This window comes from Mirounga leonina, unplaced genomic scaffold, assembly GCF_011800145.1.
Source record: "Mirounga leonina isolate KUSES-001 unplaced genomic scaffold, KU_Mleo_1.0 Mir_82, whole genome shotgun sequence".
In the NCBI taxonomy this organism is placed as follows: Eukaryota; Metazoa; Chordata; class Mammalia; order Carnivora; family Phocidae; genus Mirounga; species Mirounga leonina.
The window spans coordinates 15814036-15837739 of NW_023270825.1; positions in this window are offsets into that span (position 1 = coordinate 15814036).

Consider the following 23704-nt stretch of genomic DNA (forward strand, 5'->3'; position numbering starts at 1 on the left):
ATCATTTGCAGAGCCATGGTTAGAGTTTCATTGGGAACACCCAGCCTCTTACACACTCCCCTTCTCTCTCAACCCCAGGATCCACCCCTACCACAAAAGGTCTCTTGAGCACAGGGACATCCAAGGTCATGCTCCACATGCAGCCCCTTTTCCAACAGCCATGTCAAGAACACAGTCTGTCTTTGGGAGGATGACCCAGAGAGGTAGGCTTGGGGCCACTTGGGCAAGGTAGTCTAGGGTCCTAGGTACCTTCATCATGATTTAGAATGGGATGTGTAAGGTTCATGTGGGAAAATTTTCTTGGTCTCTTTAAACTTCCATCTTTTGGTGAAGTGTGTGTCCAGAGGAAGGCCAGAGTATTACCCCCTGTGATGTGGGACCCAAGACTGGGACCCTGATTACCTGGTCTAAAGCTAGGGCTGAGAAAAGGAAGAGAGAAGAGGAGATGGGTTTTAAAGATACTGCTCTGGTAAAATTGATGGGACTTGGTGGCTGTTTTAATACAAGAGCTCATGGAAAGGATAATGAGTGCGTGACAATGTTTTCAGGCCTCTGAAATGAGGGAAGTGTGTTGTCATCTCAAAATAAAAGCAGAAAGGAAACAGGTAATGAGAAAACATGGGTTTGATTTACATGTTTTGTAAATGAGGAATAAGAATAAAACCTGGGTGCCTGGGTGGCTCAGTTGGTTAGGCGACTGCCTTCGGCTCAGGTCATGATCCTGGAGTCCCGGGATCGAGTCCCGCATCGGGCTCCCTGCTCAGCGGGGAGTCTGCTTCTCTCTCTGACCCTCCCCCCTCTCATGTGCTCTCTCTCTCTCATTCTCTCTCTCTCTCTCAAAGAAATAAATAAATAAACTCTTTAAAAAAAAGAAAAGAATAAAATCTAAGTGGTAATGACTTGCACGGATTGATGAATAAGGAAGAGAGCTTAGAACTAGAGTATACAATGTGGTGTTAAGAGAATAATCCTCTTGACTCCTTTTACTTATGAAGAAATTTGAATTTGTTTTAGAATAAATTCTAATTGTACCAGTCCTTTATTTATTATCTGGACTATCTTAAATAGAAAAATTACCAGTCATCCATTACTTGACAACACTGAAGTAGATATTGTAAAGAAAGGCAACATACATGACTCAATACTTGTAAATAAATGTTTGAATTCTTCCTTTTATTTCGTAGTTTTCAACTGATGAGTTTATGCCTAGAATTCTCTAAACGTTAACAATGAGGTTTCATTTTTAAAGGTAAGCAGTAAGTTTGGTTTTATTTTGTAAAATTATGGACTCACAGATTTAACAGATAAAGTTATTTGGTGTGTTTCAATCCACCACATTAGCCTTACTGCTATTCAAGTTATCCCACTTGTGGCCAGCGAGAAGCTCTCTCAGTTGGCCCCTGAGTCATTTGTCATGACCCCCATTGCCTTTAGTAGCTTCTGTGTTATCAAGACAGTTTGCACTTTTTTGTTTGAGACCTGGATTTAGGAATTTCTCCAAAGAGCTTTGGGTCATTTTAATGAGATGTGCTCTTTAGAGATTATAATACAGATAAGAAAAGTCCCTGTTGCTTCTGGGCCCCTGATTGCCATTAATCTTTTTGTGTGTGTGGCCAGTTAGACAAAGTGCAGATTTTTGAAAGGGGAAATTTATAGTAATTTCATGCAAACACTTCCAATTCAATATGGTTTTTACTTAACCTCATCAGTCTTTCCATATGTTCCTTCTCTCATGCCAAAAATCACAGTTGTCAAGGGCACCAATATTCATTTACTTACTTCCCCAACACACCCATCATAGGCCAGAATGTCACTCCACCGACAACACAGTGATCAGATGATTATTTTAGAAAGTGTGAGGTTTGGTTTGGTTGACTGGGTTGGTTCTGTGCTTCTTTTTTTTTCTTTGGGTAAAAATCATTAGGATGTCTGGTTAAATTATAATTTTTTTAAATTTAATTTCATTATGTTATGTTAATCACCATACATTATATCATTAGTTTTTGATGTAGTGTTCCATGATTCATTGTTTACATATAACACCCAGTGCTCCATTCAATATGTGCCCTCTTTAATACCCATCACCATGTTATCCCATCCCCCCAACCTGGTCCCCTCTAGAGCCCTCAGTTTGTTTCTCAGAGTCCATAGTCTCTCATGGTTCATCTCCCCCTCCAATTTCCCCCCCTTCATTTTTCCTTCCTACTATCTTCTTTTTTTTTTTTAAACATATAATGTATTATTTGTTTCAGAGGTACAGGTCTGTGATTCAACAGTCTTACACAATTCACGGCGCTCACCATAGCACATACCCTCACCAATGTCCATCACCCAGCCACCCCATCCCTCCGACCCCCCACCACTCCAGCAACCCTCAGTTTGTTTCCTGAGATTAAGAATTCCTCATATCAGTGAGATCATATGATACATGTCTTTCTCTGATTGACTTATTTCGCTTAGCATAATACCCTCTAGTTCCATCCATGTCATCGCAAATGGCAAGATTTAGTTTTTTTTTTTTTGATGGCTGCATAATATTCCATTTGTATATATATATACCACATCTTCTTTATCCATTCATCTGTTGATGAACATCTTGGCTCTTTCCATAGTTTGGCTACTGTGGACATTGCTGCTACAAACATTGGAGTGCATATAGTCCTTGGGATCACTGAATTTGTATCTTTGGGGTAAATACCCAGTAATGCAATTGCTGGGTGGTAGGGTAAGGCTATTTTCAACTTTTTGAGGAACCTCCATACAGTTTTCCAGAGTGGCTGCACCAGCTTGCATTCCCACCAACAGTGTAGGAGGGTTCCCCTTTCTCTGCATCCTTGCCAACATCTGTCATTCCCTGACTTGTTAATTTTAGCCATTCTGACTGGTGTGAGGTGGTATCTCATTGAGGTTTTGATATGGATTTCCCTGATCCCGAGCGATGTTGAGCACTTTTTCATGTGTCTGTTGGCCATTTGGATGTCTTCTTTGGAAAAATGTCTGTTCATGTCTTCTGCCCATTTCTTGATTGGATTCTTTGTTCTTTGGGTGTTGAGTTTGGTAAGTTCTTTATAGATTTTGGATACTATCCCTTTAACTGATATGTCATTTGCAAATATCTTCTCCAATTCTGTCAGTTGTCTTTTGGTTTTGTTGACTGTTTCCTTTGCTGTGCAAAAGCTCTTTATCTTGATGAAATCCCAATAGCTCATTTTTGCCTTTGCTTCCCTTGCCTTTGGCGATGTTTCTAGGAAGAAGTTGCTGCGGCTGAGGTCGAAGAGGTTGCTGCCTGTGCTCTTTAGGATTTTGATGGACTCTTGTCTCACATTTAGGTCTTTCATCCATTTTGAGTCTATTTGTGTGTGTGGTGTAAGGAAATGGTCCAGTTTCATTCTTCTGCATGTGGCTGTCCACTTTTCCCTTCACCATTTGTTGAAGAGACTGTCTTTTTTCCATTGGACATTCTTCCCTGCTTTGTTGAAGATTAGTTGACCATAGAGTTGAGGGTCCATTTCTGGGCTCTCTATTCTGTTCCACTGATCTATGTGTCTGTTTTTGTGCCAGTACCATACTGTCTTGATGATTACGGCTTTGTAATAGAGCTTGAAGTCCGGAATTGTGATGCCACCAGCTTTGCTTTTCTTTTTCAACTTTCCTCTGGCTATTCAGGGTCTTTTCTGGTTCCATACAAATTTTAGGATTATTTGTTCCATTTCTTTGAAAAAAGTGGATGGTATTTTGATAGGGATTGCATTAAATGTGTAGATTGCTCTAAGTAGCATTGACATCTTCACAATATTTGTTCTTCCAATTCATGAGCATGGAACATTTTTCCATCTCTTTGTGTCTTCCTCAATTTCTTTCATGAGTATTTTATAGTTTTCTGACTACAGATCCTTTGCCTCTTTGGTTAGATTTATTCCTAGGTATCTTGTGGTTTTGGGTGCCATTGTAAATGGGATCGACTCCTTAATTTCTCTTTCTTCTGTCTTGTTGTTGGTGTATAGGAATGCCACTGACTTCTGTGCATTGATTTTATATCCTGCCACTTTACTGAATTCCTGTATGAGTTCTAGCAGTTTTGGGGTGGAGTCTTTGGGTTTTCCAAGTAAAGTATCATATCATCTGCAAAGAGTGAGAGTTTGAGTTCTTCTTTGCCGATTCAGATGCCTTTTATTTCTTTTTGTTGTCTTATTGCTGTGGCTGGGACTTCTAGTACTATGTTGAATAGCAGTGGTGATAGTGGACATCCCTGCTGTGTTCCTGACCTTAGGGGGAAAGCTCTCAGTTTTTCCCCATTGAGAATGATATTCGCTGTGGGTTTATCATAGATGGCTTTTATGATATTGAGGTATGTACCCTCTATCCCTATACTCTGAAGAGTTTTGATCAAGAAAGGAAGCTGTACTTTGTCAAATTCATATCTTTCAATAGTTACCCTGAATGTAAATGGGCTAACTGCCTCAATCAAAAGACACAGGGTATCAGATTGGATAAAAAAACAAGACCCATTGATATGCTGTCTGCAAGAGACTCAATTTAGACCTAAATTATAATTTTAAAGTCATTTGGTATGACAACTATCCTTATATATAGTTAAGTTCTTTCATTTCATTTTTCTTCCAAATTTGATTTATAATTTATTGTTAATTTATTAATTTATTTTTTATAAAAATGGAATATTGCAGAGTTCCAAAGTCAAGTATACAAAAGTCATATTCAGAAGAGTCTAGCTTCTATTCCTGTTTCCTTTGAATTCTTTACCAGTCTCACCAGTTGGTGGTTATTACATTTTTTGTTGTTTATTCTTTCAATTTTTTATATATAAGCAAATATGTATATATTTTCTATAATTTCTAAACTCCCTCATAGGATAAATGTAGCTTACTATATATTCTTTTTTTTTTTATTTTGGTCCCGCCCCACTTATTTGTATATCCTCCTGATCACTTCATATTATTTTATAAAATCATTTCTCATTCTTTTTTATAGCTACATAGTGCGCCAGTAAGTAAATGTACCAGTTTATTCAACAAGTCTTTTATTAGCAGATATTTAGGTTGTTTCCAGTCTTTTCCTTTTACAAAAAATACCTCATTGAATTCCTTGTGTTTATGTATTTTCATATTTTATCAGTGTCGCTTTGTGATATATTTCCAGAAGAGGAAATGCTAGGTAAAGGATGACTAACTCCATAATTTTGCTAGCTATAATCTCACCGTCTGTGAGGTTATACTATTTGTATTCCCAATGGCAACGTGTGAGAATGATGTATTCACCCTGCCTCATCAAGAGAGTATTTTGTGAGGCATTTGGAGTTTTACCAACCAGAAAAATGAGAAACTGTACCTTACTTTATTTTGATTTGAATGTCTCTAATGTTGAGTAAAGCTAGGGATCTTTTCTGTGTTTACAAACTGTTTTGCTTTTGGGGCGCCTGGGTGGCTCAGCTGTTTAGCGTCTGCCTTCTGCTCAGGTCATGATCCCAGGGTCCTGGGATCGAGCCCCGCATCGGGCTACTTGCTCAGCAGGGAAGCCTGCTTCTCCCTCTTCCACTCCCTCTGCTTGTGTTCCCTCTCTCTCTGTCTCTCTCTCTCTGTCAAAAAATAAAAATAAATAAATAAATAAATAAATAAACTGTTTTGCTTTTTCTATGGACTGTGTGTTCCCATCTCTAGCCCAGTTCTCTGACACCCTCACGATGTGGTGCCTGTCATTTCCTGACTAATATAAGCGCATGATCTACACTAACTTGAACCATACATATCTGCTTGCAGTTCCCTGAATGAGAGATTGGACTTCATTCCTCTCTGCTTATACCTCTCAGCTTTGGCACAGACCCTTGGCTTTGCTCCATCTGCTGTACCTTCCAGGTATTGCTGACTCACTGTTGCATTAGCTGACTTTTAAGTGGTCTGGAAGTATTCACACTGAGCTCCTTAACAGTGCCTGCCTTTGAAGACTTGGACTTAAGTAGAGCATTTTCATGTTTTTAAATGTTACATGCCTTCCATATTGTTGTAAACTTAAAATAAGTATGCATTACACTTATAACTTAAAATAAATGAATCATAGAGAGAAACAAATCTTGAATCTCTATTTACTCAATCCAAGATTTAGATAACCCATCTTCTACTTCCGCATTGCTATCTCTCTATCCATATACCCTCGTTTCTGTGTGGTTGGGCTGCCATAACAAGATATCAGAGACTGGGTGGTTTAAACACCATCCATTTTTTCACAGTTGTGGAGGGCAGAAATCTAAGATCAAAGTGCTGGCAGGATTGGTTTCTTGTAAGGGCTCTCTTGCTGGCTTTCAGACAGCCTTCTCACTGTGTCCTCACGTGGACTTTCCTCTGTGTGCTCTAAGAGCAAGAGAGAGAGAAACAGAGAGCACAGGAGTGAGCCCTCTGGTATCTCTTTTTCTTATAAGGGCATCAGTCCTACCAGATTAGAGCCCTATCCTTATGACCTCATTTAACCTTAATTACTTTCTCAAAGGCCCTAGCTCCAAATAAAGTCATATTGGGGGTTGGGCTTCAAAATATGAATTTCAGGAGCACATAATTCAGTCCATAATGCCATCTATCATCTGTCTGTCTGTCACCTACCCATCCATTTAGTCATCTATTCATGTTTAAAGCACTGGTTACTTTGCATAAGACTACTTGCTTAATTATCTCTTTCTTCTAAGTTTTGCCTTCTGTCAGAGTAGGTGTTATATCTTGACAACTTTGACTCCCTAGAGTCTAGCATGTAACAGGTGCTTCAAAAGTATTTATTGAATGATGATTTACATGCTGGTCTTTGAGCATGCGATTGGGTAAATATCACATGTATTTCTCTATTATTTTCCTGAAAATTCAATAAAGGAAGATTCCTTTCCTTCACTGGTATCCTATAGATACCATAGGATATTTTTATGACCAAGTCAGGCAATGCACACATGAAAATTAAAAGAGATTTTTAGGTAGAAAGCAACACTAATTTTTTTTTTATTTTTTTTATTTACTTATTTTTTTACATAAATTTTCAAAGAGTGTGTGGATATACATTAATTTTAAGTAACAGTTCCTTTTAGTTAACTTGGACATTTAAATGCTTTTAGGGGGCACCTGGGTGGCTCAGTCAGTTAGGTGTCCGACTCTTGGTTTCACCTCAGGTCATGATCTCAGGGTCATGAGATCAAACCCTGCATGTTGGGCTCTGCACGGAGCTTAAGATTCTCCTTCTCCCTCTCCCTCTGCCCATCTTCTGCTCCTCTCTCTCTCTCTCTCCCTCAAAATAAATAAATAAATAAATAAATACTTTTTGTATTTTCTCTATTATATAGCTTATAAAATAATCAGTTTTATTTTTTCATCATGCTGTTTATATAGAAAAATACATAGGCAGCTGAAGAATTTATAATTTATGAGCAATTGTAATTTCCTTATATTTATTGACCTGTTTACCTGAGCTTTTAAAGCTGACTTTGGGTATGAATGATACAGCAGGTTGGTATTTTGTGCTCTAATTCACTAGAATCCAATAGAAAGTTGCTTTCTGATCACACCTAGTTCATCAGGAGCTAGGAGGGCAGTGATAACTCATGGAACACAATACTGTCATTTGCAGCCCCCACACATGAGACCATGGCCTAGGACCAGAAAGACATGCAGTTGGACTTTTGCCAATGAACCATCTGTGGCAGAAAATAATAAGGGCAGAGTGAGGGAGGATTCCTAGGATGGTCTCAATTTCTTCACTGGCAGGAGGATAATACTTGGATTATGCCAGGTTTTATATACTGAATGGAGGATATGTGTTTTGGTTCTAGAATCATTTGTGAAATATTATATCTGTAAAAGTGATGTCCTGAAGGTAGTCAAATTTGATGTTTCTTAATGTTCTCCGAACCCTTCAACAGAGTTTATTAAAAAAAAGAAAAGAAAATGTTAAGGAATTGACATCTTCTCATCCCTGATACTCAGGGGACACTGATGTGCCTGGCTTGTCCTTCTGTCAGAAGGTGGCCCTACTGAAATGAAAATGTCATGGGATTTGAAAACAGCCATTTCTGAGCTTACATGCCATATCTGCTGTCACCAGCTATGGGTCCTTGGGCAATCTACTTAATCTTCTTGAAGTAAAAAGTATATAAACACTTATTTTCAGAATATCTAATAGAGAACATATCTAAAGAACACAGCACAGTGACTTGCTAATCAATAAATTTCCTTTCATCTTTCTTTGATTCATTCTTTACACTTCATCTTTTTAGAGTCCTTTTTTTTTTTTTTTTCAGCAGAAGATAGGATAATTTTCTAATTTAGCTCATTTTTTTCTCATGTATCTTTTCAGGGTTTCACAAGTCTACACATTTATTAGCATGGCACAATAGCTATTGCCTGGCTCCTCTCCTTGAATACCTTCCTCGTGTTTTTCCCTGGATGTCCTTTATGTGTCTTCGAATCTCTCCCCTTGTTTTCATGTGCCCAGCAACCCTGAGAACCTGGCCGGTTAACTAATCAAATATAATTGCCTAATAGAGGCAAGAGTTCTCTCATTTGCCAGATATGAACTTGAACTTGACTTGTTTCATATCTGTGTTAGCCATTTTGTTATTATTCTTAGCTTGGATTCTGTCATTTTGGACCTGGGTTTTCACAACAATCTTTTTGTTGGTTATCCAGATTCCAGTCAACTTGCCTTCACGCCCACTTTTCCTATAATTCAGACTAATACACTAATACATCCATGCAGTCAACTGCCCAAGAAGGTGATTAGACATTATAAAGCCTCTTCCTGTTCAACACTTGTTCCCACATTGATTCTGCTTCTGCTTGGCTTACAACTCTTGGCCTGACCACTTGGATTTGGCAGCTGACACGAGTTTTTCCATTTATGACTCTCAGCCTTTGCCTTAAATGTTTTGGTTTGAATATGACCTAGATCTTTCCAGAAATTTAACTTTTTCCTGTGTCTGTGGAGTAGGTAATATAAAGTAGCTTAAATCCCAGTTCTATCACATATTTTCTATATAAACTGTACTAAATGGCCTTTACCCTATAGGATTTATGTGATCTTTAATTTTATGTGTCAACTTGGCTAGGCCATGGTACTTTAGATATTTGATCAAATGCTATTACAGATATTTCTGTGAAAGTATTTTTTGGATAGGATTCAGATTTAAATCAGTAGAATTTGAGCAAAGCAGATTACCCTTCATAATGTAATGGGCCTCACCCAATCAGCTGAAGGTTTTAAGAGAAAAGATTGATCTTCTCCTCCAAAAGAGAGAATTCTGCCAGCAGACTGTCTTCAAACTCAAACTGTAACTCTCCCTGTGGAGGGTTACCAGCGAATTTTGGGCTTGTCAGCCTTTAGAGTTATGTGGAAATACATAGAGAGATTAGATTGATGGATGGAGAGAGAGAGAGAGAGAGAGAGAGAGATCCTATTGGTTCTGTTTCTTTAGAGAACCCTGACTAATACACCACAGTTTTTTCTTCTCTGGTCAAATGGAAATAATAACACTACCTAACTCCTAAGTTTATAGTGATAATTAAGGAGCTTCACATAGTGCTTGACACAGAACACATACTTAATAAATGCCAATTTTTCTAATTATTACTTGGTTTCTTTCTTAACTTGGTCCCTTAGATCATGCCTCTCCTTCTATAAGGTTGCCATTCTCAATCATCTCACCTGGAAAACTCCTCCAGGACTCAATACAAATGCTACCTCTCATGTGAAGCCTGCTGAGATGTTCCTCAGGCATGGTTATTTATATCTTGGGTACACATTATAGCTTACCAGCTGTAATTGCTCTATTTAAATATAGTCCTCAAGAAGAGGCTGCAACTGTCTCAAAGCTCTCAAGGTTAAAGACTTTCATCTTTATATATCTGGCACCAGGCTCAAATCCTGGGAATATTTGCTTCTCAATAAATATTCCCTGAATGTCTATGAGGAGATGCCTATACTTCCTGTATTAGGAATAGAAGCTTTCTGTGAATCCCACGTTTCTGTGTGTGAGGTGGGCAGATTCGCTGATTCAAGAGATGTTTATTTACCAAGTGTTTGTCAAGGATGATGCCAATCACTTCGGTTTCAGTTTTGGGGTTTATTAAATGATTTATTGGTGGAAGTGGGAGAGACCCACAAATAAGTAAGGCTTAGTGTAAAACTACCATTTAGAAGGCATGAGAAAATGACATCAAAATCTGAAGGGGAAAGTTATTTTGCCTGCCTGGGTGAATCAGGGACAATCTTTCATAAGAAATAACATAAAAGTTTTGTCTGGAAGAAAAGGCAAGTTTGGAGGAAAAAGTCATTCCAGGTAGATGGAACAGAGATTAAAGTGCTCAGCTATGTTTGAGGAATGATAAGCAGTCCTCACTGGAGGTATCCTACAGGAGGTGGATGGGGCAGTGGGAGATAAAGGATAGAAAAGTTAAGAACACTAGAATCCTAAGAACTTGAAACTTCATTCAGGGGACAATGAAATCTCACTGCATTTTCTCAATGAATGGCGAGTGTTTAGGTAAATGCTGAATGCTCACATTTTTAACAGGAACCTGATGGCATTAAAAACTAGGAAGGAAGGGATTGGGAATTGGAGGATAGTGGCATTTGGAGTGGGGAGATATTTTGTCATGCTGTGAACTGAGATGAAAAAGAAGTGAGAGAAACAAATTTTGTTCAATACTCCCAAAAGAACCTTTTTGAGCCCCCAAATAGTATTTAACACAGCAGACTTACTATGTCAGGCACCGTTCTAAGTGCTTTATATGTATCAACTCATTTATTCCTTAGAAATAAGTATTTTATTGTTCCCTGTTTTAGGGATGAAAAATCTGAGACAACAGAGAAGTTAAGTAACCTGCCCAAGGTTAGGAAGCAGGTAATTCCTAGAGCTGCTACATGATACAACTTTGCACTCTGTCACCTAAGATGATCTGATAGACAGTGGGCAGCTGGGACATGCCTCTTTAAATACTGCTGCTTGTTCATGTCTTCTGCCCATTGCTTGATTGTATTATTTGCTCTTTGGATGTTGAGGGTGTTGAGTTTGAAAAGTTCTTTATAGATTTTGGATACTAGCCCTTTATCTGATAAGACATTTGCAAATATCTTCTCCCATTCTGTCAGTCGTTCTTTGGTTTTGCTTACTGTTTCCTTTGCTGTGCAAAAGCTTTTTATCTTGATGAAGTCGCAACAGTTAATTTTTGCCTTTGTTTCTCTTGCCTTTGGAGATGTGTCTAGTAAGAAGTTGCTGTGGCTGAGGTCACAGAGGTTGCTGCCTGTGTTGTCCTCTGGGATTTTGATGGATTCCTGTTTCATATATAGATCTTCCATCCATTTTGAGTCTATTTTTGTGCATGGTGTAAGGAAATGGTCCAGTTTCATTCTTCTGCACATGGCTGTCCAATTTTCCCAACACCATTTGTTGAAGAGACTGTCTTTTTTCCATTGGATATTCTTCTCTGCTTTGTTGAAGGTTAGTTGACCATAGAGTTGAACGTCCATTTCTGGGTTCTCTATTCTGTTCCACTGACCTATGTGTCTGTTTTTGTGCCAGTACCATTCTGTCTTGATGAGTACAGCTTTGTAATAAAGCTTGAAATCCGGAATTGTGATGCCAACAGCTTTGGTTTTCTTTTTTGACATTCCTTTGGGTATTTGGGGTCTTTTCTGGTTCCATACAAATTTTAGGATTATTTGTCCCAGCTCTGTGAAAAAAGTTGATGGTATTTTGATAGGGATTGCATTAAATGTGTAGATTGCTCTAGGTAGCACAGACATTTTAAGAATATTTGTTCTTCCAATCCATGAGCATGAAATGTTTTTCCATTGCTTTGTGTCTTCCTCAATTTCTTTCATGAGTGTTCTACAATTTTCCAAATACATATCCTTTGCCTCTTTGGTTAGGTTTATTTCTAGGTATCTTGTGGTTTTGGGTGCAATTGTAAATGGGATCAACTCCTTAATTTATCTTTCTTCTATCTCATTGTTAGTGTAGAGAAATGCAACTGATTTCTGTGCATTGATTTTATATCCTGCCACTTTGCTGAATTCCTATATGAGTTCTAGCAATTTTGGGGTGGAGTCTTTGGGTTTTCCACATAAAGTATCATGTCATCTCTGAAGAGTGAGAGTTGTTTGCTGATTTGGATACCTTTCATTTCTTTGTGTTGTCTGATTGTTGAGGCTAGGACTTCTAGTACTGTGTTGAACACAGTGGTGATAATGGACATCTCTGCCATGTTCTGGATCTTAAGGGGAAAAGCTCTCAGTTTTTCCACATTGAGAATGATATTCATTGTGGACTTCTCATAGATGGCTTTTATGATATTGAGGTATGTTCCCTCCATCCCTACACTGTGAAGAGTTTTGATAAGAAAGAATGCTGTATTTTATCAAATGCTTTTTCTGCATCTATTGAGAGGATAATATGGTTCTTGTCCTTTCTTTTATTAATGTAGTGTATCACATTGATTGATTTGCGGATGTTGAACCACCCTTGCAGCCCAGGAATAAATCCTACTTGGTCGTGGTGAATAATCCTTTTAATGTACTGTTGGATCCTATTGGTTAGTATTTTGGTGAGAATTTTGGCATCCATATTCATCAGGGATATTGGTCCACACTTTTCCTTTTTGGTGGGGTCTTTGTCTGGTTTTAGGATCAAGGTAATGCTGGCTTCATAGAAAGAGTTTGGAAGTTTTCCTTCCATTTCTATCTTTTGAAACAAAATTTTGCCATTTGCAAGGATGTGCATGGAACTAGAGGGTATTATACTAAGTGAAATAAGTCAATCAGAGAAAGACAATTATCATATGATCTCATATGTGGAATTTAAGAAACAAAACAGAGGATCATAGAGGAAGATAAGGAAAAATAAAACAAGGCAAAACAGAGAAGGAGACAAACCATAAGAGACTCTTAATCATAGGAAACAGACTGAGGGTTGTTGGAGGGGAGGGGGGCTGGGGTGTAAGGTAACTGGGTGCTGGACATTAAGGAGGGCATGTGATGTCATGAGCACTGGGTGTTATATAAACTGATAAATCACTGAACTCTACCTCTGAAACTAGTAATACATTATATGTTAATTAATTGAATTTAAATTAAAAAAAGAAAAAAATAAATACTGCTGCTTGAAAACAAGAAATGGAATGACATTTGTCTCTTGGTTGAAAACAACTTTTTTCCCCTTCTGTAAATAGCACACTTCGGAAGTATCTTGGAATCCAGAGACAAGTTAAACTCTGTATGAGCAATTGTTCCACCAAGGGAAAAGTGCCTGCCTGCAATTCTTTACAATCCTCCAGCAAGCCATCCTGAACAGGTAAATGACTCCATAGTGCAAAGGAGCCCAACAACTCCTTCCGTGCGACTCTCATTCTAGAATACAGAAGAGAATTCAATATGTCTTACCAGGTTATTACAAAAGAAACCTGCTGTTGCCTAGCTCATTATAGGGCAGCTGACAATGGATTTTAAACACAATAAAACAAAATAATGTATACCTTTACTTTTAGTGACAAGAAAACTTTTTGTTTTATTCTTTGATAATAAGTTGTAGGTCTACCACTGCTTGTCGTCTCATTTTGAGACCATATCTGCTCATGTAGGCTTTTCTCAAACACAGAGAAAATCAAGTCCTAAATTTGAAACACTTGAAACAAGAAATAGGTACTTTTGCAACAAAGACGGTATTTATTTTATTTTTGTTTTCCTAACGAGACCATCTTGAAATTTTCTCTTTTCAATCGTTCTTATTGATGGTGGTGCCTCTCAGCTCATGACTGAAGCAACACTACAAGAAGAGCATTATAATGATGCTATTCTGCACTGCTGCTTTTCTTTCTTTATTCACTCATTTACCATTTATTTCTTTAGGGCTTAATATTTGCCATTTGCTGCGCTATCATAGAGAGTGGGCATGATGGGATATATACACATTAACGAAATGATTCCTGCCTTGAAAAAGTTTAGGCCACCTAGACAGAAAATTCATATACAAGTGCCTTAACACAAAGGAAAGTCTGATGGTGTCTCAGAAGAAAAGTAACTTTTAGGGAGACTATAGGAGTGGGGCGTTAGGTAAGGGGAGATTGTCTATGCCTGCAGGTGAGCTAAATATTTAGCCAGGTCTGGGATGTATCACCACATGAGAAGGTCTGAGATCTTTTTCTGAGGACTTGGCAGATATGCAATCCATGTTTCTAAAGCCTTCATTTCCCATCGTCTTTGTCAACATTGTCTTTGCCCTGGGCTCCCATTCTAACACAGCCCAACAAGTTGTGACAAGTGCTTTCTGCTGAATAAGGACAAGGCTTAAATAAGATGCAAATTTCTTAATGCTTCCTTTCCACTTACTTACACTTGCCATTTATATGCAAATGCCAGTCTTCTCTCTGGTCCCCTCATAACATTTTGCCCTAAACTGGTTGCCGGTAAAGGAGAATTGTGTTTGTTAAATCCAGAGCCATTCTTAACTATTTGTCCACTCAGTAACTCACAAACCAAATGTCTCAGATCATAATTATTCAGGAAACCACTCTCCATAAAAATGTGTATCAGAGTCTGGGTGATAATGTAATCATAAACTATGGGTGTTAGTCAAAGTGCTTACAGGTAAATTTCCTGGCTGGATTCCCACATCCATGAAACATGATCATTTTTCAAAACCTGATGCCTTTGGCAGAAACGTGTGCTTAGAGAATTACTAACAGGCTTGCTTAGCACATACAAAACCCAATCAGGACATTTCACTAATATATGCATCTGCATTGATTTTTCTGTTTTTCTTCAATGTTTATTTCTGATGAAATCTGTCCTGTCTGCTCAGAGGATAGAAGCTGAGCTCTGCATTATTCGTAGCAGCTTAGGAGTGAAATAAAGTCTTGTCTAATACTTACGGCTCAATGCCCCTGTGTCATATCTATGCATGCCATAAAAGCAATGATAAACATGATGTGTTTTTATGACTCTGAATGCTCTGTGTCAATAAAATATTTTTTAAACTGGATGAAGACTGCAGTGAGCCTGCCTCCCTACTGAAGCACCGAATCCCAGTGTCCCGGATCTGATTCAGCCCGGATGGCAGAATCATCAATCGTCTGTGATGAAATTAGGTGCCTACTGCTTGTGGCGTATGCAATGTTTTAGTCCTAATGGTCTAAGAGGTTTTTTTCCTGATACACGTTGAGAAACACTTCCCTTGCTTCTCATTGGGGAAATGGATCTCTGCTATAATCGACCAGATGAGCTAAATGACCTTTCCTTATTTGAAATGCCCTGGGATTTTATAAGAGGAAAAGATCCATACATGCAGGAGAAACTGCAGTGTAAACTTTTCAAAGGCACTTTAATAGGCTGCTTTTAAAAAATAATTTACATGTGGAAGAACCCCTTTACAGAATACTTACAAGACTGAAGACAAGATACCTTTCTAACTCTGGAGGTACGGCACTGTTTATTCTGCGGCAAAGAACAAACACAAGATACTGTCAGTGGTATGACTTACAGCCACACAGTGCTTTATATTTGCTAGAGTATGTTACATTTAGTTCTTCCAATAACATTTAGAAGAAGGAGTTATGTCTTTTCCCATTTTATAGTACATAGAGCTTAAGACACTATACATAGTAAATAAATAATAACCTTGGGGCTAGAGCATGTTAGAATTGGTTAGACCAGGATGGATCTTTCTGTTACTCCACATTATCCCCCCAATATTTTATGAGGAGCAACAATGAGCCATTCTATAATGAAAGCATTTGGGGTGTAGAACAAGGACTAAGGAAGCAAACTTTAAATGGTACTGTCATCAGAGATACCACCATACCTTTCCCTCTTTACAAATAAAGGTTGACAACAGACATCCAGTCGAGCCTTTGAAATACCCGATGAGGAGGACATCATCTCTAAACTCCCAAGTTTCCAAAACAGGCTGAATAAGAACACTTTCTCTGCATTGAGTTGAAAACACATATGTTTTACATTTCCCTTAGTCAACTTTCCATATCTGGGTTTTGTTGTTGGGGATTTGATTTTGTTTAATTTTGTTTTGTTATCATTACAGATAGGTAAGTGGCTGTATAAGGAACTAATGTTCATTTACTATTTATTATCACTGGTAAACAATTCTAGGCCCTGGTCTAGGCATTTTACATCTATTAACAGCTAAGTGTGTCCAAACAACTTCAGAAGTTGATCTGTTTTCCAATAGCAGTCTTCAGTCATATTTCAGAGGGAAAGGAAAACCTCTAGTTCCCAGGGATAGTGCTCATTAGCATAGGGCTCTACATTACAAATCTCCCCAGAATTGCTGGTATTTACATAGTCACTTGACATGCATTAGAATTTCAAGGATGGGCACTCTAAAATGTGAGCCCATTGAGCACATGAACTGGAATCAAATGCATAACGTTCGCATTGCTTTTCTGTTCAATTGCATAGCGTTTTGGTTAAAAGTTAAGTTGACACAAATCTGCCAACCCCCATTTTTTATGATAGCCAAATGTCAAGTACATCACAAGCAAACATTGGCATATGACAAATCGATAAGAAATCAATGTTAATAAGGCCTTTACGAGGTCCAGATCACATACTGAGATGAGAACAAATGAAATTTTATAAGAAATGAGATCAGGGTAGGTTTTAGGTCCTGGGTTTCTCGGTTTCCTCCTAGATGATATCCTGCGTTCATTCTACTGTGTGATAATACCATTTTAGAAAGTAAAGCAGCTATGCAGTAATAGCGTCCATCACACAAGTGTGCCCAAACTTCTCTTTAATGCCATTTACAGATGTGTTTAATTTACTTCTTTATTGACAATGCATTCCAAGTATAAAGGAATCAAATGACTTGACTGGGACCTCAAAGAGAGTCTGAGTATGACAAATCAGCAATAAGATCATGGCTTGTTAATTATAGAATTTAGATCTTTTTACCTTTTGGTCCCTGATCTTTCACAGTGGCTGGAGTTTTGACACCTCTCACCTGAGTATGCCAGGGATGTTCAAAATGTCCTCAAAATAACAGAGACACCATTAAATTGAAGAATAGTTTCAGGATATGGCATATTCTGGAAAGTGGCTAACTATAGACATGATCAAATTATTTGATTTTTCTGAAATTAAGTCCTCAGACAATGAAAATAAACCATTTAGTACAGTGTTTAAGGTACATATGAAGATTTTTGGAATATGTTAAGCATTCAGGATATGAGCAATTATTCTTAATTTGCTTTTTTTTTTATCATCACCACCATGGAATATTGGCAAGGTCGCAAACCTTTTTGTCAGAGATCAGGATTCACATACCAGCTCTGTAATTATTGTGAGTCCAGAAAACTCACTTATCTTCCTAGAATCTCTGTGCTTTCAACTAAAAGTTGAAGATAACAGTATATTATTTAGGAGCAATACTAAGACCAAGTACAGTATGGATCTCATAAAAATATTCAAAAAATGGAAGTTACAATAATACCTATTATAAAACAATGTATACTTATAAACATACAATCTGTAAATATAAATTATGTAACATATGTGTTATGATGTGTAAATAAAATATATGTGTCATAAATATCTTATTTATTATTGTTATTCTCCTCATTATTCATATTTATAATGGACATATTTAACCATGTATTTTGCCAACAAACTGTTTCTGATCTTATTTTAAACAATAAATCAGTTAGTAGAATGATCATAGTAACAGATCTTTACCAGAAAAATGTGTCAAGACAAGAGAAGATTTAAAAACCCAGTGATTAATGAACAGCAACCTCCAAATGAAAAAGAAAGGGAAAAAAAAAAAAGGACTCCCTGAGGAGGTTACCTCTGGTCATACCTCTTTAACTATATTCTATTCTCCATTTGTCTCCTTTGTGTGTTGAAAAACAATCCTAATGGTTCTCTATTCAGTTACTGATAAGAGGATAGGAACATAATATTTTTCTTTTTTTTTCTCAGCTGAGACCCCCTCCATGGAGATCATTGGGCATATAGAGAAGGGACAGTACTAACCATTACACTGCATTTCTATAGTTATTTATTGTTTTCAAAATTAACATTCATTTATTTAGCAAGAGCCACACCAGGTTTGTCACTGTCTTCCATCCTTCTGGTTTATACCAACTGGTGAACTTTAGTCAGGAACATTTTGTTTCCCAGTGATCTGCATTAGTAGGCTAGCTGATCTTAGTGAACACAAAACCATTTTGGATTAGGCATATTTAACAGCAAAAACACTATTTTTTTTCACTGGTTTTCACTTCATCCCATTGCTTTTTTTCACTGGTTTTCACTTCATCCCATTGCTTTAGTAATAACAATAATAGATAACACGCATTGAGCATTTTTTCTATGACAAAGTCCTTAATGGATTAGGTATTTTAGAGATGAAGAAACTGAAGCCCAGAAAGACTAAGCAACCTAATGAGAAGCACACAGCTGGTGGAGATCAGAAGTTGAACTTGAACTTAGGCCATCTGAATTCAGAGTCTAAGCTAATCATTTTTATAATGCATGGTATTACATTGCTCACAAGTCCTGTATCCCAAAACACAGAGACAAAATTAGGTAGATTGCATAAAAATATAGAGCAAATGTTTGGGAGAGCTGGGACTTAAACTCAACAATCCCTAATTTTTACATTAACAATTCTTGATTTGGAGATGAGGATAGAATTAGTGAGAGATATGATTTCACCTAACTCCAAATTTCTGTTAGCGATGTAAGTACAAACTTCAACGAATTCTCACCAATGATAATTCTCACTGCTATTTGCCTTGCAAACACATGGAATTGCCAATTAGCAGTTTACAGTCCTGATGTTTTACTTTCACTGTCATCTGAGCTTTTTCTCAGCTTAGTACTGTAAAAACCTGCCAAGTCTATCACAAGTTTTGAGAGATAGAGCACAGCACTTGGGGAAACAGCTGACATGATCGGATCTGATCTGTGCGTGTGTCCGTTGCAGTGACTGGCCTGGGTCCACAAGTTTGTTTGTGTGACTTGTCAAAGCACCCTGGCCATGATAATGGGCCATCTTGTCTCCACAAGGAGATGTTGAAGGCTGCATGGCTAATTCAGGTACTGGGTTGTAAAGACGGCCTTGCCCAAAGATAGAGATACGTCTATTGTCCTCAGCCTCTAGGAGGTAATGTATGTCATGTCTGATAGGAGTGCATTTGTTTAAGGCAGAGGCTTTCGCTGGATCTTACACTGCAGCCAGCTGTGCCCGATAGTCTCAGGGTGGGAGCTGCCTACAACAAAAAGTACAATCATGTGATTTAAGCCACACAGTGTCAGTTGACCTTGAGACTGAGTTCAACCATGTAGGCAATTAATCAGTCAATCATGCCTTCATAAGGAAGCCCGTTAAAAACTCTGGACATTAAAGGCCCGAGTGAGATTCCTTACTCTGTGAATATTGTCACACATCAATGCTGGGAGGATAATACCTCCTGAACATTTGTGTTTGGAATCCTACCAGACTCTGCCCTATGCATGCCTTCCTTTGGTTGATTTTAATCTGTATCCTTTCCCTGTAAAAAAACATAACTGTGTGTATAATAGCCTTTAGTGTGTTCTGTGAGTGCTTCTAGTAAATTATAAAAACTAGAGGCCCTTTTGGGAACTCTCTGAATTTGAAGTTGGTGTCAGAAGTGAGGGCAATCTTGGTAACTGTGACCTCAAATTTTACAGTTTAGCTAATTGTGGGTAAAACACAGCATCTTCATGGGAAAGAGAGAGTGAGAGAGGAAGAGAGAGGGAGAAGGAGGGAGGGAGAGAGAGAATATCTGGCTATGAAGTGTTTGATTATGTCTAGATCTTGGGTTTGCTCCATGCTGGTTATGTCCCTTTGGACAACTTACTTCAACTCCATGATTTTCCATCTACGAATATGGGAGGTGATATAACACACCTGGCAGGATTGCCGTGAGGATCAAAAGAGCTATTTACAAGATGTTCCCAGCATGTCTGACCCCTGGTAGGTGCTTCATAAACATTAGTTTATGGTTCAAAATTCAGGACAGGCTCTTAGAAGCAATCTAAGGGAAACATCTATTCTTCGCCACCAGGTATAGTCATTTCAGGCACGAGCTCTGAAGAACTGTAGGAGCGTTAGGGGCAGTGGGAGTTTGTCAAATCACAGCTAGGGAATAGCTGAATGTGACATTACTCCTCCTCCAGACACCCCCGCAGAGAGAGACTTCAGGAGAGCATTTCGAGAACGACTGCAGGAAAGCTGAAGGCTGAGAACCCGCTGATTACAGTGACCTCACTGGGGAATCACAAACTATTGAATGTAGGCAGCACTTATTTCAAACATTTATTTCTTCAAAAGATATTTATTAAGGATTTTTTATGTGCAGGCACTGTTCTAGGGGCTGAGGGATTATCACTTAACAGACAAATAAGCAAAGAAGTACATAACATAAAAGTCTGGTAATAATGAGTGCTATGAAGAAGAACACAGCAAGTCCAGAGGATGAAGTGTGAAGGGCATGGTGCTATTGGATAACAAGGTGATCAGGAAAGGTTTTTCTGAAGAGATGCCATTTGATCCAAAGTCTTGCTTTGGGGGACAAGCTTTGTCAATATCTGGGGAAGTGTGTTCAGGGCAGGAAGGAATCTAAGGAGGGGCCTTCCTGAGGTGATGGGAAGAGCAGCAAAAGACCAGCATGGATATGTATTTAATTTGACTAAAATTTCCTGGTCAATTTATATATTTTAGGTTAATTTAATCCTACTCCAATGTGGTATTTTTAAATTGGACAAAACATTTCTACAGACCTCTGGAGGAATATACAACTAAGAAGTAAAATTAAAGGACAATGTAGTGAGACTTCTCCAATGAGCTTTAATTAAAAAGCATTATAAAATGACAGTGAGGAGAATATATAGTGAGGATCCAAGAATCAACAGCCAGATCCATGTAACAGCAGCAGCCTGGGAATACTCCCTGAAATATATTAACTAATATCTAATATCATTATAGAACCATTGGAAACATTAGTAAAGGGATAGTTATTCATTTAATTATATTGGGAAATTTTACTAACTAGAAAAAAAGTGAATTAGGGTCTCCCCACACAGCAGGTACCAGAGAATTTTTTAGTTGAGTTATTTAAATATAAGATTTCAATTCATAAAAATGAAAACAAATCATGGGTTAGTACTTAGACAATCTTGGTATAAGAAAATGACTTATAGTATCTTTAGCTAAAATATAAATTAAAAAAATACATTAAAATACAATAAATCCCTCTCCAAAATTATCTATAATGAATGTTTTTTATTAGTAAATGAGAAAAAATTTTTAGGAAGGAAATGGCTACATTGGCATTTTTCTGAGATCTTCAACATTGCTCTGTATTTTTCAATTTATCTTGTGTCCTAAGCATAAGCTTATTGGTATTATCTGGAATTTGCTTTTTTACCTAGTAATTGAAGTGTTAGTCATCACAATTCTTAAATTTAACATTAGATGTAATCAGTTATGTCCAAATAGTATTTTAAAAATGATGTTTCCCCATGTAAGAAACAGAAGAATTTAAATAAGCTTCAGAAGAGAATCATATTGCTCTGACACCTGTACACATTCTTTAGGAATTGTATGCCCCTGTCCATCATCATATTTCTGGAGACCATAATAGAATCCCCATCCACGGAAGGAGACATTTGAGAACATTTGGATCCCACTTTGAAACTAGGATGTTTTATTTTCCCCTCCATTTCACTCACAATCAGAAACATATGGAATGTTTTATTTGCAGCCTACAAAAACAAATCAAACAGGCAATCCTGTGTTGGAAAAAATTTATTCTTCCTGTGGCTCAGAGGTCTAGCTCTGTGTCCACACTTCCATACCGATCACTTTGTCTCCACAGTCATCAAGGTTAATGGCCACTTCCGTGCCCTCTGTTATTGCTTCCACTCTGGGGGGTGTTATTAAGCCTGGGCTCACTTTCCCTCCTGATGTTCATTATTCCATCATCGTCTTCTGTTTCTTAAAAATGTGTTGCTTTACCTGATTATTGCCAGTTGCCCTGTCAAGATTACTGCTTGTGTGGTAGTTTTGCTGATAAATGCCCCTTATCTCTATGCAAAGGTCTTAGTCATGGGCACCTCATTCCCACAGGGTTTTGATTCTAAACCTAGAATCAGGCAAACGAGGATGCATCCATAGCCAATCCCTAGGAGTGTCTCCTTTCACACAGTAAAGGAGGTGCTGAGAGGGACGTTAATTACATTGCTTCATCTACTAGTAGTTCTATCTTTCTCCATTGGAATGCTATTTTCTGCTACCGGGTATTATGATTGAATGGAATAGGAAGACAGTGGCTGTTTTTAGGATTAGACACAGAATTTGTTGTATGAGTTTCTGCCAGTGGGTTGGATCTAATTATTGCTTTTTGACATGTTTTACAGCTTGAAATCTCTTTTATAGCTGCATTTCTTAGCTGTTCAACAATATTTGAATTTCTTAAAACGTGCTAATAATAGCCTTGCCTATCCCCCCTTCTTCCTGGGACCACTTCTTTTTAGGATTCACTTACATCTGAAGAATGTTAAAGAACTCCTATCAAAGATCCTCTAACTCCCTTCTCCAACTTCAAGAATATTCATTTCCAAGAATATTATAGTAACCCCAAAACATGTTCTTTGAAGGTAGAAAGTAATGATTCTGAAACATGTAAAGGTGAGTAAAGAAAACATTTGTGAGAGAAATGAATTACAGCATGAAACATCAGCAATTTGAGTGAGTCAAGGACTCCATCTTGCTCTAGACACTGACACATTGGATGTGCTGAACAAAACATTGTTTAATGAAACAATACCTTCGCAGTGGGGAAAAGGTATATTATTGACCTGATCTAAGCAAGAATCTATAGAAGTGTGTTTCTTAGATCACAGAAAGAAAACTCAATTACTTGCCAAATATTAAGAGTAGAAGTGTTCACATTCAGGCATGGGTATAAGGTTGCAATATACAACTAAGCATTAAGGACTATGGATGCTCAAAGAAGGCTTTCTCTATGACACCAAGATTATATTCCTTTGGGACACTTCCAGTTTCATGATCAAACCCATTCATGTAGGTATCAGAGGTGAGAAATACTTGGATGGGTATGTTTTAGAGCCCTTAGGAGCCCATTCTTATTAACCAGACCACGGGTCTTTCGCCTGCCATATCGTTCCCTCATTTGGTACTTATGGAGAATGCTGACTGATTTTTTTTTAACACAAAAAAGTTTTAATTTTTCCAAACAAAATTCTCAAATGGCAAATGAACAGAAATTCAAAAGTTGCAAATTTGCAGCTGCAGTCTGTGGGGAGAGGAGAACTGTACCCATCAAATCTGCAAAATATACCAGAATGTAGAAAAATCAATTGATTGGCAGCTGTGGATATTTACATCTTTCTTTAATTGCTTAAAATCAGCAAGCTGGGAGACTTCACGAGAGTTGGCAGTGATTCAAGTCGGGTACTGTTCCTCTTTCGGTAGGAGACTAAAAGAGTTGAAATGTGTATGATACCTTTCAAAAAAGGAAGAAGGAAAAGAAACTTAGGGAGATAATGGGGAAGTCACAACCAGAGAAAGCTGGAAGAAGTTCAGTGTCATGGCCTCGGGGAAATTAAAAGAGGAGCAAGTTCAAGGAAGCCTAGAATTGTCATCATCAAATGTAGAGAA